Raw genomic sequence first — 16,329 nt, 5'->3', positions numbered from 1 at the left:
CTATATAGCACTGTTCCTATTCATCTTAAACTTTCAGGGGCCTGGTAATTGGTAGATTTGAGACTTTTACTCACCTTCTAAATCAAGTCCACACTCTTCTTCCTCATAGTTCCCAAAGACATATATCTTTAAATAAAATAAATTTTAGAATATATTCTGGATGTAGGCTATCTTCAGGACAATTGTAGGTGGTAGATAGTTGATAAGTAATTAAATGGATCTATCAATTGATTTCCTAATGGAATGGATTTCAGAGATGAATCAATTCAAATCCTTCATTATATAGATAGGAAACAGATCTGTTGAGAGGAAACAGTTTCTCTTAGTCCCTACCAAGCAGCTCATCCTGGACTGGAAGCTAAATTTCTTCCTTCCCAACTTAGTTCTTATTCCACTGCCCTGTACTATCACCCAAGATAGTCTGGGTGTCTTTTACTAATGTTTTTTTCAAGCTTAGTGTATGCGTGAAGAAATTTATATGTAGTCACCTTTTTATGAATACCTCAAAAGTACTCAAAATTTAGAGAATATCAAAATGAGTTTTCCTTAATTTTTTTAGAGTTTATTTATTTTTGAGAGAGAGAGAGAGAGAGAGAGAGACAGAGAGTGAGCAGGGGAGGGGCAGAGAGAGAGAGGGAGACACAGAATCTGAAGCAGACTCCAGGGTCTGAGCTGTCAGGATGGAGCCCGACACAGGGCTCAAACTCACGAACTATGAGATCATGACCTGAGCCGAAGTCAGATACCCAACTGACTGAGCCACCCAGATGCCCCACAATGAGTTTTCATTAAAAAAAAATGAACATACAAAATTTTCCTTCTGCTTTAGAAAGTCATAAAAGCCGTAACATTTGGAAACAAAAGGAAACCCATTGCATAGTTCTTTGAAAGGACAAACATGAAGAATGAAACCTAAAAGAGCATTACAATCCTTCCTGAACCTTCATTTATATAATGCCTAAAATCTTATCTCCCATTAAAACATTTTTTTTATTGCAGACCTTACTTGAATTAATGAGGACTAGGAATCTTGTAAAATAATAAAATTTTCTCTATACTATTTCTAATAAATGTGTGTATATTATAATTTAATATATAATATATATGTATGTATGTACACACACACGATGAACACACATAATTCATATCATGGAATGCGTCCCAGGAATTTGATTTTAATAAGAAACCTCTTCCTTCCAATAATTGCTTTATTTCTTGATACCTTAAAAACCTTAAAACATCAATGAAAAATTGAGTTGTATTTCCTTAACTGTGCACATTGTCATACAATCAAGCTGATGTCTTGGAAATTTATCTAAATTATCTAAATTGTGATTCCAAAAACTGAAAGAGCATCCAGAGGTACAGCAGGGCTCTAATAGGCTACAGACTATGAAAAAGAGAATGAAGAGTAGGCTCAGGAGCAAAGATAGTCACAAGAATCATAAAACTGCAGGGAAGAAAAGTTAATCAAAAGAATTAAGGACAAAAAAAAAATGGGGATATGCAAACAGAAAAGGCTACTTTAAAAAGAAAAGCTGCAGAGATTTCCTGAGGCTTCATAACATTGCATTATGCTTCCTGTATGGAATTGTTGGAATCCTAGGGACCATCTTCTTTTCTTTTTAAAAATTGTTTAAATGTTTATTTATTTTTGAGAGAGGCAGGGTGGGGGTGGGGAGAGAATGTGAGCAGGGGAGGGGTAGAGAGAGAGGGAGACACAGAATTTGAAGCAGGCTCCAGGCTCTGAGCTGTCAGCACAAAGCCCGACCAGGGGCTCAAACCCACAGGCCATGAGATCCTGACCTGAGCTGAAGTTGGACACTTAACCAACTGAGCCACCCCGGCTCCCCCCAATTTTTTGAACTGTACTCCTCCCCCCAGATAGCAAGCAAGATTCTACTATAATTTCACATAAATCATTTCACACCTGTCTCCCCAATTTGACTTTGAGGGGTTTTGTTTTTTAGACAAAATAGATTGTTTTACTTATTTATTTTTATTTTACATATTTATTATATTTTATCCTGAGATCCACACTAACACCACCCAGAATGCCAGAGATAAGAGTAGAAACATAGTAAACATTAAATAAATGAACCTCTACAACCATGTTTTCAGCCTTGGAAATTTCTATTCCATTACAACAACTATCAAGATGATCCCATGTACATATACCTTCTACCAGATATGGTAACTCATCATGGACGTCACCTATACAGTTTAGTTTTAATCTTCTATGTCTCCTGTATATTGCTACACTGTTAACAAGGTAATATGTCCAAAGCAAAGTTTGTGATATCACCTCCTTTTTGTTTCTTGCTTAAAGTTTGTTTGTTTGTTTGTTTGTTTAAGGAAGACAGGGGAAAGTGAAGAGGGGCAGAGGGAGAGGGAGGGAGTTCCAAGGAGGCTCCTTGGTGCTGTCAGCCCAGAGCAGAGCCTGAAGCAGGGCTTAATCTTACAAATCTTCAGATCATGACCTGAGCCAGTATCAAGAGTCTGAGGCTTAACTGACTGAATGCCTCAGCACCCCAGTCACCTCCTGCTTTAAACTATACAATGGCTTCCCTTTGTTCTTAGGAAAAACTTATTTTTGCCCCTGTGTGGTGCCTGCCTCCTTGCCAGTACTATCTGGCCTCACATTCCCTAATGCTTAGCAGTCTATTTTTAGTTGTATTTTAAAAATTATGTGACATATTGAATCTGTTGGATTAATGTTACTGAAGCAAATAAGAATTATCACAGGAGCATCTCCTTTTGAAATACTTTTATCACTTAAATTCAAATTACCAACTTAAAGAAAAATGAACAAAAAAATCCAATTTCCTAAACAGATGTATCTCAGTGTGAAAGGAAAATTTCTTATCTGAGATGTAAATCTGAGCAAAGAGAGGATCCCCATGACCCTTCCTGTCCCAGGGTCTTCCTTTAACTCAAATATCACTGTGGGTCAGAATACAGGGGATAGAATCCTCTCTTCCTTGTTTACATGTTGAGTAACCTTGGACTGTACTAAACATCTCTTGTCTCAATGTGTTTTATCTTTAAATAATTACGACTAATAATGTTTACAAAAATACCATTGTATCATATGGCTGTACTAAAATACAAATCATTCAATACAACAGTTGCTAGAGCATTCCATTTACTCCATATATATGTTAAGGATAATCATTTCCTCTGTCTCTTTTTACTCATGTATTCACTCCACATTTAATGAATACTTATTTATGTATGTACGTGTATAAAGGCCCAGTCTCCACATACAGTCACACAACAGCACCTCTTTCTTTGTCCTCTTGTTCTCTTTGGCCATATTTACGTGGACTCTTTTACCATGTCTTTGATGATATTTTATACCCCTGGCTACCATTTGAAGTTCATGTAGACTCTTCTCATCTTCTAAGCCATATACTCTTTTTTCTTCATTTAGGTCCTGAATTCGTATCTATCTTCATTTTCTCTGGCTATCTATCCCTGGACTTTTCTTCTCATCTACTGATTTTTCTGTAAGAAACTGAATGGGAACAAGAGCTGAAATTGGGTGAAGAAATGGAAATGAAGGAAGTTGAAAATGTTAATTTTCCTTAATACCAGTGTCTCGGTATCATTGACCAACTTAAATCATCTTTGCCATTCTTTTACTAGATGGTCGAAGTAATTGCCTAAAATCTCTAGGAATTAAACTGATGCACCTGAAGACTGAAACTTTCTGATACAAACATGAAGCCAAAGCTTGCTTATTTATCTATGGATCATTGGAAACAATTATCTCCTTGCCTCAGCATTGAGCTGGTTCAATGACTATGGCTTATTCAGGAAGTTTTCATGCTTTGTTAACAAGCCATTAACACCACTACCAGTTCATTAGTTCTGACTTTGAAAAATACTTCCTCAACTCTCACTATTGTTCAAGAGGATTGCAATCACAATAGGATATTTGAGAATATCCAGGTTGGAACAAAACTCACCCAAATCAGGCATTGTGGGTATATGCTTTATAGAAATGTTCCTATATATGACTAACACATCCTCAGAATGATCTAAGTAAGATAAGGTTACATGTACATATAGGAATATTGCAATATTTATATTGTAATTATTTTTTCTTTTCTTTCCTGAGCTGTTCCAGCTCAATTGTCATATTCTGTACTTTTATTAGTGGCGGTGATGATGATGATGCTAATGTTAGATGCTGCTTGATCTTCTTTTATTTAAGATGAATGTTCAAAGTCATCCTTTTCAAGTGATTGTTTCACTGCCATTGACTTTTCGTACTGCTACCTCCTTCTGCTCTTTCTCCCCCTACTTCTGCTTCTTCTGTATAGACCTCCCCACAAAGCTATACTATACAAGCGTAATATTCATGTTAGTTTTCTTATGTACATTGCTTTTCTTTGACTAGAATCAGTAATTCCAAGTCCAGACAGCCAGCAATGGCTCAAGAAGACAAGGCTAAGAGACAGACATGATAAATTAGGGCTTGCCACTGTTTCAGTTAGGATACCTTTCTCCTATCATTTCTGCCTCCTTTGGCATTTTCCATAAGGTCAGTATGGTTTAGTCTGATGCCATAAACTGTTTGATGATGTGATACGTATTTATCTCTGCCTTAGCCAAAGTACCTATACTTGCTTCCCTTCTTTCTTATAACTTTCCTCCTCTTGATATAATTCTCCTGGTTGGAACTCTGGATTAGAAACAAAACAAAGGTGACATATTTGTGCAGTTCATCCTCTAGCCCAACTACTCATGGTATTTGGTAGAATACAGGAATCACCATTGGGACATTCCTGTCTTTGCTTAATTCCTATAGATGTCTTTAGACTATTGATTAAAGCACAGGATAATTGGTGAGGTCTTTCAGGAGACATCTGTTCTCTATTCTGATGTTAGAATTAATCAGATCTGATTGCCCTCTTCAAACAGGGCAAAATTACTCTATTGGGCCCATACACTAATTTGGCTATGGTAGGAAGTTTTTTAAATTTCATGTGTTTTTAGAGATGTTATTTATTTTCTATGTGGCTTGTCTTATATTTTTAACTATATTTCTATGTGGTGGCTTTAATCCACTAATTTTTGCATAAAGCCCCACCCAAGTCAAATTAACTATCGAATGCTTAAAAACTTATAAGCACACTAGACAAAGTAGATTTTTTTTTAATTTTTTTTAACGTTTATTTATTTTTGACACAGAGAGAGACAGAGCATGAACGGGGGAGGGTCAGAGAGAGGGAGACACAGAATTGAAACAGGCTCCAGGCTCTGAGCTGTCAGCACAGAGCCCGACGCGAGGCTTGAACTCACAGACTGCAAGATCATGACCTGAGCCGAAGTCAGCCGCTCAACCGACTGAGCCACCCAGGTGCCCCTAGACAAAGTAGATTTTTAATAGATGTATATTAATAAATATTAAAAATCAGAGGTTTGGCAAATATTTTAGGTTCATTTTATCCTAGTGATTTACCTACCATAGCACAGTCTCTCTGTCTTCCTTCTTATGCACTCAAAGTATGATTTCCATATATTGTCAGTCACGTTAAGAACCTGAGGTTGAATTCACACAGGATCAAGCTACAGTCATCCAACAAGAAGTAAGTTCTGTTAACCATCACTGGTAAATAATTAAGAATATCTCACTAATACTCCTGGTAATATCTTGATTATATGTTTCTCATTTATATTTTCAAAATTCTCTTATAATTTTGACATTTGATTCAATATTCCTCTGAGGCCGATAAGAATAGTGTAATTGTTGCCATTTATAAATCAGAAAACAGAGTCACATATTGTTTAAGTGATATGCATAGGTCACAGAAACTGATGGCCAAAATACTTCTCTTTTGAAAATAATTCAAATAACCATACATAAATAGAAATTACATTTCTTTGTATTTTCTCCCAAGGATCTGTTACTAGAAAAGTAGTAAAATATTAGAAAAATAATTTCAAAGATACCATGGAAATACTCAGTATTTGAAATTACATCAATTTTATTCTTTAAAACATCATCTATAGGGCCTATTTGGTAGATCTGTATCTAGACAACTTTAGTAATATTTAAGAAATTGCATTATGTATTATCATATATAGGGAGAAGTTTTCAAAATTCAGTGAATTCTGTAAAAGACAATACAAAGTAAAATAATTCATGGAAATAATTACATAATGCAGTATTTCATACGAAATATTTTATTCTCTGGCTTTATGTGTCACTAACAAAATTGCATATACTATTTCTCTAAGGGACATTTTTATATTTCACCTATTTTGTTGATATGTTGTTATGCCCTCCCCTTTATAGATGGTACAGCAAGGGTCCTGATTAACTTCAATTGCTTCCAGCTTGGTTAGTGGTATCTTTTACTCTAATTGCAAAACAAACTTTTCATCTTACCTTTGATACTGTCTAGTTTCTCATCAGGAGGAATAAATTTGCGTGAACATATTACCCATGTAAATGCTTCCAAATTATTGCAAGTAAAAAAATAAACCACTGAATCATTATTGAGCTCATTAGAAGAAAGATGCTATGTAAGTGCCAAATATTATCATTTTATCTGACAAATACCATTAGTTCATTATGAAATACAGCATTCAATTACCTGCAACATGGAACAGAAATGAGCTTTGTTAGGTCCTGCTAAAATGTTATTCTGAAATTGCTTTTTAAATTTATCTGGCACTACAGTTTTGTTATTAAAGAAAGAATGAGCTTCACTTAGTTCAGAAAATTCATTGTTTCCTTTCAGAATAAGCTTATTAAAAGGCATAAACAGCATAGTGAATAGCAACTTCCTTGAATATAACTTCTATGATTCTGTAAGGCTACAATCATGAAAAAGTTAGGGTTCATGGTATGCCTAACATGAAATTATACATTATTAATAATAAGTGGCCTATGAAATATTAAGGATGTGTGGATGTATATTGCAATTGCTAGGGTAAACATTATTTTTAAAAATGGAAAAAATAGCTAAAAGCTAACAAAAAATAAAATTGAATTCTAGAAAAAAATTCAAATAATAAAAAAAGAACAAAAACAGGAAATAAGGAACTGAAACAGAGAGGATAAGTAGAAAAAAATAAATTATAAACCCAAACCTAAACATGGTAATAATCACATTAAATATTAATGGACAAAACTCACCAATTAAAAGGAAGAGTTAGCAGAACAGATAACTTTAAAAATCCATATTCTCTTCATAAATGCATGAGTTGAAGATAAATGAATAAAAAATGTCAAGCAAAGATTTTAAGCAAGCAGTTATATTAACATCCTACATGCAAGTAGGAGAAAAAATCCTTACCAAATTATTAGCCAGTCAAATTCAATGATCTATAAAAAGACAATACATCATGACCAAATTGAACTTTTCCCAAGAATGCGATGATTTAACATCTAAAAATCAAGTGAATATAATGTAGTAATAGTATAAAGGAGAAAAATCTAAGAAAATTGTAATGGACGTAGAATAAACATCTGGAATAATGTACTCTTTTAGGATCAAAACTCCCATTAAACAAGGAATAGAAGTAAACTTTTTAATTTTAGAGTGAGAGTGTAAGTGGGGAAGAGGGTCAGAGACAGAGAATCTTAAGCAGCCTCCATGCTCAGCGCAGAGCCCAATGTTGGGCTCAGTCACATGACCCTGGGATCATGACCTGAGACAAAAATCAAGAGTCAGATGCTTAACCAATTGAGCCACCCATGGCCCCCTAGAAGTAAAGTTTCACAACCTGATTAAGGACATCTGCAAAAAAGGCTACAGGTAACATCATATTCAATCCCTAAAGGCTCTAAGCCTTCTACTTCTGATTAGAAAGAAACAAGGGTAACCTTTCTTTAGCATCATACTGAAGGTTCTAACAAGTCCAGTAAGGAAAGAAAAGTTATAAAAGGCATACAAACAAGTAAAATTCATTTATACATGAATGATCATACATGTAGAAAATACTCCATGGGGGAGGGGAAGAAAAAAAGAAGAGGTTAGAGAAGGCTGGAGCCAAACCATAAGAGACTCTTAAAAACTGAGAACAAACAAACTGAGGATTGATGGGGGGTGGGAGGAAGGGGAGGGTGGATGATGGGTACTGAGGAGGGATCCTGTTGGGATGAGTACTGGGTGTTGTATGGAAACCAATTTGACAATAAATTTCATATTAAAAGAAAATACTAAGAGATTCAGAAAAAGTTATTAGAACTAATAAATGAAACTAGTGAGGTTTAATATGTATTACCATTTTTTTTAAACGTTTATTTTTTATTTTTGAGACAGAGAGAGACAGAGCATGAACAGGGGAGGGTCAGAGAGAGGGAGACAGAGAATCTGAAACAGGCTCCAGGCTCTAAGCTGTCAGCACAGAGCCCGACATGGGGCTCGAACTCATGGACCGCGAGATCATGACCTGAGCCGAAGTCGGACGCCCAGGCGCCCCTCATATGTATTATCGATGTATAAAACCATTTATGTATTTTACACTAGGAACAACTAGAAAGTTAAAGATTCACAATAGCATAAAAATACTTAGAGGGACACCTGGATGACTCCGTCGGTTAAGTATCTGACTCTTAATTTCGTCTCAGGTCATGATCTCCAGATTTGTGAGTTTGAGCCCCATGATGGGCATTGTGCTGATACTATGGAACCTCTTGGAATTCTCTGTCTCCCTCTCTCTCTGCCCCTCCCCTGATCAAGCACACACACACTCTCAAAATAAATAAACTTTAAAAAAGTACTTCGAAATAAATTTTAGTAAAAGATAACCAGGAGTTAAGAGTTGAAGTGGGTAACTACAAAATAATTGCAGAGGGAAATTAAGTAAAACAAATAAATGGGATAATGCCCCACTTTCACATGCTGGAAGACACATTATTATTAAGATTAAAATACTCTCCAAATTGAATTATAGATCCAATATATTCTGAATCAGGGGACATATTGAGCATGTATTCTTGAGCCAACTCAGAACCCCTTCCAGATACTATCCTTCCAATTGCCCACATTCAAAGATGGAACTGTTCAATGGTAGAACTGAGACTTTGAGGGTAGCAGCACCTCTGGTGTCCTCTGAGGCACTGATAAAAAGCTATGAAAGAAGTAACAACTTTTTACATTCCTTGGCTAATCCTCCCTTGAGCATTCATATGTAGTTGTAGTAATCATAATTATACATATGTGAATAGGTTTTTGTAATTTACAGATCACATACATAGGCATTATTTTATGTGATGGGTGTATATGCCACTTGCTATGATTCTTCTGAGTGTTTTCCCTGGAGCTTTGAAAAGATGTAGCCCACCTGCATTAATGCACATAACAGATCATAAAAATACATGAAAGTATAAGAACTGTCAAGACAAATATTTCTTTTGAATTTAGTATTTACCATTTCAACAATAGACTCTGTGATGGGAACAGTGATGGGCAAATCCTGACTTTGCTTCTTTCAAGGAGAAGTCTTTCTAGAGAAACCAACGTAATTCAAATAACACTAATAAATATGTGATTACTAATTAACTATATTTCTAAAGGAGTTAACATAGAATAGTAAAAGAACTGTTTTCTAAGAAAATAAAGTTGTGAAATTTAAAGATGATTAGAAATTAACTGGACAAAGAGGTCAGGGAAGTATACTCTTCCCAGAGAGGACATGTGCAACAGCTCTGCAGTATAAGTGGTCCACATAGTATTACAAAATTGATACAAGGTCACACTGGCTGAAGCATGGTAAGGCAGAGGAGCATAAGCAAAAATGAGAATTATGTTCATAACAATTCACATAAGAATTTATAGTACATAATATTTTCCCCTTTATCCAAGAGTGGTAGTAGAATCATTAAAATTGTTAAATATGAAATGCATTTGACTGGAGTTGTGTTTCAGATAAAAAATTAATTCTAGATGGGTTGTAAAGAAGGAAATCAATGGGAGAGAAGTAGGTAGAGGTATAGAGAAGTAGGTAGTGGTACTGGGCTGGAGAGAAGAGCTAATGAAGGGACACCCCAGGGAAGATGGCGGCTTAGGAGGACGCTGGGCTCACTGCGCGTCCTGCTGATCACTTAGATTCCACCTACACCTGCCTAAATAACCCAGAAAACCTCCAGAAGACTAGCAGAACAGAGTCTCCGGAGCCAAGCGCAGACGAGAGGCCCACAGAAGAGGGTAGGAAGGGCGGCGAGGCGGTGCATGCTCCATGGACTGGAGGGAGGGAGCTGGGGCGGAGGGGTGGCCCGCCAGCCAAGCAGAGCCCCCGAGTCTGGCTTGCAAAAGCGGAGGGGCCGGAAGGAGTGTGTTCCAACAGCAAGCGGGACTTGACATCTGGAAGGTTATAAGCTAATAGCTCTGTTCAGAGAACAGGAGGGCTGGAGGACAACGGGAGGGAGAGTTGTTGAGCCCCAGATGACAGAGCTCAGCTTGGCGGGGAACAAAGGCGCTCCCCAGCACCATCTCCCTCACCCACCCCCCAGCCAAAATCCCAAAAGGAACCAGTTCCTGCCAGGGAACTTGCTTGCACCCTGCAAACACCCAACACTGTGCTTCTGCAGATCCACACCTCCTGCAGCAGGTCTGACTCCCTCCTGCTGCCACAGGGCCCCTCCCGAAGCGGATCTCCTAAGGAAAAGGGAGCTTAGCCTGCCCCTCCCTCCCCTGTGCACCTTGCCTACCCACCCCAGCTAATATGCCAGATCCCCAGCACCACAAGCCTGGCAGTGTGCAAGTAGCCCAGACAGGCCACGCCACCCCACAGTGAATCCCGCCCCTAGGAGAGGGGAAGAGAAGGCACACACCAGCCTGACTGTGGCCCCAGCAGTGGGCTGGGGGCAGACATCAGGTCTGACTGCAGCCCCGCCCACCAACTCCAGTTATTCAAGACAGCACAGGGGAAGTGCCCCACAGTCCCGCACCACTCCAGAACTATCCAAAATGACGAAACAGAAGAATTCCCCTCAGAAAAACATCCAGGAAATAACAACAGCTAACGAACTGATCAAAAATGATTTAAACAATATAACAGAAAGTGAATTTAGAATAATAGTCATAAAACTAATCGCTGGGCTTGAAAACAGTGTAAAGGACAGCAGAGAATCTCTTGCTACAGAGATCAAGGGACTGAGGAACAGCCAGGAGGAGCTAAAAAATGCTATCAATGAGTTGCAAAATAAAATGGAGACAACTATGGCTCAGATTGAAGAGGCAGAGGAAAGAATAGGTGAACTAGAAGATAAAATTATGGAAAAAGAAGCAGCTGAGAAAAAGAGATAAAAAAATCCAGGAGTATGAGGGGAAAATTAGAGAATTAAGTGATGCACTAAAGAGAAATAACATATGCATAATTGGTATTCCAGAGGAGGAAGAGAGAGGGAAAGGTGCTGAAAGTGTCCTTGAAGAAATAATAGCTGAGAACTTCCCAGATCTGGAGAAGGAAAAAGGCATTGAAATCCAAGAGGCACAGAGAACTCCCTTCAGATGGAACTTGAATCGATCTTCTGCATGACTATCATAGTGAAACTGGCAAAATACAAGGATAAAGAGAAAATTCTGAAGGCAGCTAGAGATAAACGTGCTCTAACATATAAAGGGAGACCTATAAGACTTGTGACCCATCTCTCTACTGACACTTGGCAGGCCAAAAAGGAACGGCAGGAGATCTTCAATGTGATGAACAGAAAAAATATGCAGCCGAGAATCCTTTATCCAGCAAGTCTGTTATTTAGAATAGAAGGAGAGATAAAGGTCTTCCCAAACAAACAAAAACTGAAGGAATTCGTCACCACTAAAGCAGCCCTACAAGAGATCCTAAGGGGGATCCTGTGAGACAAAGTACCAGAGACATCACTACGAGCATGAAACCTATGGACATCACAATGACTTTAAACCCATATCTTTTTATAATAACACTGAATGTAAATGGACTAAATGCACCAACCAAAAGACATAGAGTATCAGAATGGATAAAAAAAACAATACCCATCTATTTGCGGTCTACAAGAGACTCATTTTAGACCTGAGGACACCTTCATATTGAGAGTGAGGGGATGGAGAACTATTTATCATGCCACTGGAAGTCAAAAAAAGCTGGAGTAGCCATACTTACATCAGACAAACTAGACTTTAATTAAAGGCTGTAACAAGAGATGAAGAAGGCCATTATATAATAATCCCAGGGTCTATCCATCAGGAAGAGCTAACTATTATAAATGTCTATGTGCCAAATACAGGAGCCCCCAAATATATAAAACAATTACTCACAAACATAAGCAATCTTATTGATAAGAATGTGGTAATTGCAGGGGACTTTAACACTCCACTTACAGAAATGGATAGCTCATCTAGACACACGGTCAGTAAAGAAAAAAGGGCCCTGAATGATACATTGGATCAGATGGACTTGACAGATACATTTACAACTCTGCATCCCAAAGCAACAGAATGTACTTTCTTCTCGAGTGCACACGGAACATTCTCCAAGATAGATCACATACTGGATCACAAAACAGCCCTTCATAAGTATACAAGAATTGAAATCATTCCATGCATACTTTCAGACCACAATGCTATGAAGCTTGAAATCAATCACAGGAAAAAGTCTGGAAAAACTCCAAAAGCATGGAGGTTAAAGAACACCCTACTAAAGAATGAATGGGTCAACCAGGCAATTAGAGAAGAAATTAAAAAGTATATGGAAACAAATGAAAATGAAAATACAACAATCCAAACGCTTTGGGATGCAGTGAAGGCAGTCCTGAGAGGAAAATACATTGCAATCCAGGCCTATCTCAAGAAACAAGAAAAATCCCAAATACAAAATCTAACAGCACACCTAAAGGAAGTAGAAGCAGAACAGCAGAAGGCCTAAATCCAGCAGAAGGAGAGAAATAATAAAGATCAGAGCAGAAATAAACAACATAGAATCTAAAAAAACTGTAGAGCAGATTAACGAAATCAAGAGTTGGTTTTTTGAAAAAATAAACAAAATTGACAAACCTCTAGCCAGGCTTGTCAAAAAGAAAAGGGAGATGACCCAAAGAGATAAAATCATGAATGAAAATGGAATTATTACAACCAATCCCTCAGAGATACAAGCAATTATCAGGGAATACTATGAAAAATTATATGCCAACAAACTGGACAACCTGGAAGAAATGGACAAATTCCTAAACACCCACACGCTTCCAAAACTCAATCAGGAGGAAATAGAAAGCTTGAACAGACCCATAACCAGCGAAGAAACTGAATTGGTTATCAAAAATCTCCCAACAAATAAGAGTCCAGGACTAGATGGCTTCCCAGGGGAGTTCTACCAGACGTTTAAAGCAGAGATAATACCTATCCTTCTCAAGCTATTCCAAGAAATAGAAAGGGAAGGAAAACTTCCAGACTCATTCTATGAAGCCAGTATTACTTTGATTCCTAAACCAGACAGAGATCCAGTAAAAAAAAAAAAAGAACTACAGGCCAGTATCCCTGATGAATATGGATGCAAAAATTCTCAATAAGATACTAGCAAATCGAATTCAACAGCATATAAAAAGAATTATTCACCATGATCAAGTGGGATTCATTCCTGGGATGCAGGGCTGGTTCAACATTCACAAATCAATCAATGTGGTACATCACATCAATATAAGAAAAGATAAGAACCATATGATCCTGTCAATCGATGCAGAAAAGGCATTTGACAAAATTCAGCATCCTTTCTTAATAAAAACCCTCGAGAAAGTCGGGATAGAAGGAACATACTTAAAGATCATAAAAGCCATTTATAAAAAGGCCATAGCTAACATTATCCTCAATGGGGAAAAACTGAGAGCTTTTCCCTGAGATCAGGAACACGACAGGGATGTCCACTCTCACTGCTGTTGTTTAACATAGTGTTGGAAGTTCTAGCATCAGCAATCAGACAACAAAAGGAAATCAAAGGCATCAAAATTGGCAAAGATGAAGTTAAGCTTTCACTTTTTGCAGATGATATGATATTATACATGGAAAATCCAATAGACTCCACCAGAAGTCTGCTAGAACTGATACATTAATTTAGCAAAGTTGCAGGATACAAAATCAATGTACAGAAATCAGTTGCATTCTTATACACTAATAATGAAGCAACAGAAAGACAAATAAAGAAACTGATCCCATTCACAATTGCACCAAGTAGCATAAAATACCTAGGAATAAATCTAACCAAAGATGTAAAAGATCTGTATGCTGAAAACGATAGAAAGCTGATGAAGGAAATTGAAGATATAAAGAAATGGAAAAACATTCCATGCTCATGGATTGGAAGAATAAATATTGTCAAAATGTCAATACTACCCAAAGCTATCTACACATTCAATGCAATCCCAATCAAAATTGCACCAGCATTCTTCACGAAGCCAGAACAAGCAATCCTAAAATTTGTATGGAACCACAAAAGGCCCCAAATAGCCAAAGTAATTTTGAAGAAGACCAAAGCAGGAAGCATCACAATCCCAGACTTTAGCCTCTACTACAAAGCTGTAATTATCAAGACAGCATGGTATTGGCACAAAAACAGACACATAGACCACTGGAATAGAATAGAAACCCCAGAGCTAGACCCACCAACATATGGCCAAGTAATCTTTGACAAAGCAGGAAAGAACATCCAATGGAAAAAAGACATTCTCTTTGACAAATGGTGCTGGGAGGACTGGACGCAACATGCAGAAGATTGAAACTAGACCACTCTCTTACACCATTCACAAAAATAAACTCAAAATGGATAAAGGACCTGAATGTGAGACAGGAAACCATCAAAACCCTAGAGCGGAAAGCAGGAAAAGACCTCTCTGACCTCAGCCGTAGCAATTTCTTACTTGACACATCCCCAAAGGCAAGGGAATTAAAAGCAAAAATGAACTACTGGGACCTTATGAAAATACAAAGCTTCTGCACAGCAAAGGAAACAACCAACAAAACTAAAAGGCAACCAATGGAATGGGAAAAGATATTTGCAAATGACATATCAGACAAAGGGCTAGTATCCAAAATCTATAAAGAGCTCACCAAATTCCACACCCAAAAAACAAATAACCCAGTGAAGAAATGGGCAGAAAACATGAATAGACACTTCTCTAAAGAAGACATCCGGATGGCCAACAGGCACGTGAAAAGATGCTCAATGTCGCTCCTCATCATGGAAATACAAATCAAAACCACACTGAAATATCACCTCACGCCAGTCAGAGTGGCCAACATGAATAAATCAGGAGACTATAGATGCTGGCGAGGATGTGGAGAAACGGGAACCCTCTTGCACTGTTGGTGGGAATGCAAACTGGTGCAGCCACTCTGGAAAATAGTGTGGAGATTCCTCAAAAAATTAAAAATAGACCTACTCTGTGACCCAGCAATAGCGCTGCTAGGAATTTACCCAAGGGATACAGGAGTACTGATGCATAGGGGCACTTGTACCTCAATGTTTATAGCAGCACTCTCAACAATAGCCAAATTGGAAGAGCCTAAATGTCCATCAACTGATGAATGGATAAAGAAATTGTGGTTTATATACACAATGGAGTACTACATGGCAATGAGAAAGAATGAAATATGGCCCTTTGTAGCAACATGGATGGAACTGGAGAGTGTGATGCTAAGTGAAATAAGCCATACAGAGAAAGACAGATACCATATGGTTTCACTCTTATGTGGATCCTGAGAAACTTAACAGAAACCCATGGGGGAGGGAACGGGAAAAAAAAAAAAAAGAGGCTAGAGTGGAAGAGAGCCAAAGCATAAGAGACTCTTAAAAACTGAGAACAAACTGAGGGTTGATGGGGGGTGGGATGGAGGGGAGGGTGGGTGATGGGTATTGAGGAGAGCACCTTTTGGGATGAGCACTGGGTGTTGTATGGAAACCAATTTGACAATAAACTTCATATATTGAAAAAAAAAAGAGCTAATGAAGAAATAATCAGAAGTGGTCAACCCAAGAGATGGGAAGTGTTTTTGAAAAAATTGGTAAGAATCAAAGTAAGCTTCAATTTGAGTGAGGTGATGGCGATTGATAATGGTGAAAGACACTGAAATGAGAAGGGAGGTTCCTCAAAATAATCATTCAATAATCATTCAACAGAGACAAGAAGACTTTCACTGAGCAAGATAACCTAAACAGTGTAAGGATACCAACATTGCTCCTAAGCAAATTTCAAAGTAAGGATCACTTCACTCTTTTCATATTGCACTAGGCTCTTCTATTTTGTTGACCCTAATAGGTGATTATCAAAAGTCAAAAGCACTGAACTTATTTCCTACCAGTGAAAGTTTATTTCCTTCACTTTCCCTCAGTAGAAAGTCAGTT

The sequence above is a fragment of the Neofelis nebulosa genome, chromosome 9 (genome assembly GCF_028018385.1).
Source record: "Neofelis nebulosa isolate mNeoNeb1 chromosome 9, mNeoNeb1.pri, whole genome shotgun sequence".
NCBI classification, from domain to species: Eukaryota; Metazoa; Chordata; class Mammalia; order Carnivora; family Felidae; genus Neofelis; species Neofelis nebulosa.
Note: the sequence above shows the minus strand (reverse complement) of the source record.